The 4,431-nt window shown below is 60.1% G+C and overlaps 1 pseudogene; it reads left to right on the forward strand.

Moving 5' to 3' along the window:
* Positions 1-109, forward strand: LOC142862732 (uncharacterized; annotated as a pseudogene).
* The last annotated feature ends 4,322 nt before the right edge of the window (positions 110-4,431 follow it).

The following is a 4,431-nucleotide window of genomic DNA, read 5'->3' on the forward strand; positions in this document are numbered from 1 at the left end:
GTCTAGGGCCACACCACCCTGAACGCGCCCGATCTCGGAAGCTAAGCAGGGTCGGGCCTGGTTAGTACTTGGATGGGAGACCGCCTGGGAATACCGGGTGCCGTAGGCTTCTTCTTTTTTTTTTTTTTGTTTTGCCTCTTGTTCTGTCCCCTTTCTGGGAGCGAGTCGGCGGCCCGGGGTGGGGGTCACCCCCACCCTCAGCGCCCGCCGCGGTGCCTGGCGCCCCAGCCCGCACCGTGGGGCCTCCTCTTGTCCCAAGCCGCGACACCGCCGTCACGCGGCAGCATGCGTGGCTTCTGGACTGTCAGGTCTCAGACCAAAGGTCTGCTCTGTGGGAACCGACACGCTGGAGGAAACCTTGAGAGTCTGAGAGGGGAGGGAGTTCCAGAAGAAGGCCAGGATGTCATTTTGAGGGAGTATGTGACCAGAACTCGTCCCGTTGCTTTTGGGGTTCTATGGGCTACACGTAGGAATCTTTGGTGGTGGCACCTGATGTTGGGGGATCCGGAGTCACACCCAGACCTGCTCCACAGGCCTCCTTTTACTTTTCTCTTCGGATTCATTATTTTTAAAAAGTGTCTCTTATCTCTATGATTGCATTTTCTTTTCTCTCTCTTTTCAAGCAGATGATGGGAGTCCAAGTATTAAGGTGACATGTGTTGCCCGTGCCCCCCTCCCCCCTGTGTTCTTATTCATTAACCTCTGATGTTGTTCCAGCGTATTGTGGGGGTACCAATGTTAAGGTCGGGTACGTTGCCCTCTCCCAGCCTCCCCCCTCGGGTCAGAGCCTCAAGTGCGCCCATCCCCCAGTCGGTGCGCACCCACCCCGTTCCTAATGGAGGTGTATGCCCATCCCCTCCCCCCACCCGCCCGACACCCACCCGATGAAGGTGATTCCTCTGTGTCCACTTAGGTGTCCATCGGTTCGTACCCATTTGCTGGTGAGCGCGAGCACGTGGTGCTCGTGTGTCCATTCTTGGGCTACCTGGCTTACTGGAACGGGTTCCAGCTCTGGCCAGGAGAACCACGAGAGGTGCCCTCTCACCGCTGCTCCTCCTAGCTGAATAGCACTCCGTGGTGTCCACGCGCCACATTTCATTTACGCACTCGTGGGTCGATGGGCACTCGGGTCGCTTCCAGGTCTTTGCGATTGTGACTTGTGCCCTGACTCTAACCCTAACCCTTACCCAGCCCGTCTCCTCCTCGGCCCCTGCCTGACTGACTCCTTCCCGCCCGGCCTGTCACCTGTCACCGTCCTCTGCCCCTGCCTGACACGCTCCTCCCCGCCCGGGCCGTCACCGTCCTCGGCCCCTGCCTGACGGGGCTCCTCCGTCGCCTGGGCCTTCCAAGGGCTTGGTGTGGACGCTGGTTCCAGGACGCCCTCCCAGGAACCCGGTAGCAGGGCGGCCGCAGCGTCTCGCGCCACCCAACCGTCCGCCGGCCGGCGGCCGTCGCTAAGTGGCCTGCGGGGGACGTGCCCCCACTGTGGGGCGGGAGCCCAGCCTGGTGTCTTCTCTGAGGCCCCGTGGCTGCTTTTCCCCCCCGCAAGGGGAGAGCCGCGGAGGTGGGGACCGCCTCCTCGTGGGGACGTACACCCAGCTCTCCACGTCGGATTCCGGGGCTCTCTGTCCTGCCAGAAGGCCCAGCTGGCCTGCGGGTCCTTAGAGTGGCAAAAACATCCGAAAACTGAGATTGAGTGTCCGGTGGTTGTCTGCACTTTTGTGCTGGGCACCCCAGGGAGGCCCGGGGGCTGGCTGGACAACGTGGTCTGCTGGGCAGGGGGGGGGGTTTGGAGGAGCAACTGATGCCCTTTGCACTTTGGGTAGCAAGTGTCTGAGGTGTCTCTGAGCCCTGCGCCATGTCTGGGGGGGGTGGGAGTTCGGGGGGGTGGAGGAGCAGGAGGAGGAGGAGGAGGAGGTGGGAAGGGCCGTGGCCTGCAGTCGTGTTCCCGGGGTGGCTTCTTCCACAGGCTGCTTGGCCTGGGCTCCCTGCACCTGGGCCTTTGGAGGACTGGCCCTGTGCTTGCCAACGCTTCCCCTGCAGGGACCCAGAGCTGGGAGGTTGCATCTCTCAGCCCTGGGTGGGGCAGAGCCCCAGCAGGCCATGCCCACAACCTCTCTCAGCACGGGTCCCCCAGAAGGCTCCTTTGGGACCAGGATTCTCTTGCGGGTGACTCTTTAAGGTCTGGCCCTTGGATGGAGGGGCACCAGGAGTAGAGGAGCAGGAAGGGGAAGGGGGTGGCCATGCGAGGAGACACTTTCAGGGCAAGTCCCAGCTTCAGCCTGATCCTCCTGGGAACCCCGGGGTGTACGTCACACCTCCTGGTTTCCCGCTCTGAGACAAGGAGCCGGGCTTCGCATTCCCCCAGCAGCCAGTCGTGGGCTGAGGACACCTGGGGCGTTGGGAACTCCCTGGCTTCTCCTTGGCTTAACATCTGGAGCTGCTTGTGAATCGTGCCGCCGCACACACCCGAGTGCAGGTGTCTCCTGCACATACTGCGGGCCTCGCTCTTCTGAATGCCGCTAGCTCGCCACCCACCCACGGGTGAACCTGGTCAGGGTACTTTCTCTCGGGGGCAGACTCTGATCCTGGTGGGCTACCGGTGTCTCTGTTTGCTCGTTTCTTTCTTCCATTTCGGGAAAGGCTTCCTTACTGGGTGTGGAAATCTCCTATGCCTTTCCTCGCCTATTCTGTCAGCTTTAAAATTCTCTTTCAGTTGCCACCCTCACAGATGGATTAGGAAACTCTTTCCGGTGCACTCATTAGTGAAATGACCTCAATGAAGCTGGAATCCAATATCTAATCGCCGATTTTTAGCGAGTCCACACGCCAGGGTGGTCGGGGTCCAATGCAGCCCCGGCCAGGCCCAGGCCCCTTGGACTGGGCCACAGGAGGACACAGAGGAGGGTCCCGGCCCCCACGGTCGCGTTGCCGGCAGTTCTCCAAGGGCTTGGGCGTTTTCCAGAGGTAGGAGATGGAGGGGACTGATTTCTTCAGCGCCCCACAAACCACGCCACCCCACCCATGGGACACATCCCTAGAGAGAGAGAGAGACGCCCCATACACTCGCTCCCCTCCCCCATGCGCTGTGCCCCAGCCCGGGCCCGGGGGAATAGGCGGCAGCCCACCCACAGGGTGGGGGGTGCAGCTGAAAGGGGTTGTCGGGGAGGGCGGCCCCTGCCTGGGGTCAAAGGGCAGGCGACCCGCGCGTGCGCAATCGGCGGCGGCGGCCACGAGCTGGGGGTGGGCCAGGCGAGGAGAGGAAGGGGGCTGGAAGGTCTCCACCTTGGCGATTCCAGCCATGGAGGCGCATCTTGTGTGAGTGTGAGTGAGTGAGTGTGAGTGTGTGTGTGTGTGTGTGTGTATAGAGAGACAGCCCCCCACCCCGGCCCGCCGTTCCCTGCCCGCCCCGCCCCGCCCCGCCCCGCCTGTCACCCCCGTCCCTCGGAGCCCGCCGGATCCGGCCGGTGAACTCAACAGGTACGCCCGGTGCGGGTCAGCGCCGGCGCCGGGCCTGGGGCGGGAGGAGTCGGCGGGGAAGCGCAGAGAGGCTCGGCTTCTTGAGCGGGGCAGGGGCGCCCTCCGCCGTCTAGGGCCACACCACCCTGAACGCGCCCGATCTCGTCTGGTCTCGGAAGCTGTTAACGGAAAAAAATCTAAACTCTGTAAAATAATTTTAAAGAGATTTATTCTGAGCCAAATTTGAGGACCATGACCCGGAGCCACTGCCAAGAGGCCTTGGGCTAGTGGACTCGCTGTGGCTGGGTTACAGTTTGGTTTTTATACATTTTAGAGACAAGGGTTATGGGTAAAGCCATCAATCAATGTGTGGGAGGTATACATTGGTTTGGCCCAAAAAGGAGGGCCATCTCGAAGCGGGGGGCTTACAGGTTATAGGTGGGTTTAAAGATTCTTTAGATTGTAATTGGCTAAAGACACATGCTTTGTCTAAAGAGGTGGAATGTTTTAACATAAACTGTTTACCAGAGGTAAGCCACCATTTGTTGCAAATAGAAGGCCTGCAGGTTTGTCTTGCATACCCTCAGGCCTATTAATGGGTTACAAAGGAAATCTCCAAGAAGGGAGGGGGGCATGATAAGGCCTGTCTGACCTCCCTCCTCCTGGCAGGCAACTTTGCCCTTGAATATTCCTCTGGCCACGAGGGGGTCCATTCAGTCAGCCGGTAGGTGTTGAGGATTTTAGTTCACAATTCCCCCCCTTTGGCCAAGATCTGTCATAGGCAGCATCTATGGCCAAACTTTTATTTTGTCCCATCCGTTGCCAGGGTGGTGTGGCTACCTGCCCTGGGTCCATCTAGTCCCTCGGTGGGACCCTTGTGGTCAAGAGGACCGAAGAGCCAAACTGGGGCTTATAGCCAATTAAATAAGCCATACAGGATGGGAGGTAGACAGGCACTCATTAATATGCTAA

This window comes from Microcebus murinus, chromosome 20 (assembly GCF_040939455.1).
Source record: "Microcebus murinus isolate Inina chromosome 20, M.murinus_Inina_mat1.0, whole genome shotgun sequence".
Taxonomy (NCBI): domain Eukaryota; kingdom Metazoa; phylum Chordata; class Mammalia; order Primates; family Cheirogaleidae; genus Microcebus; species Microcebus murinus.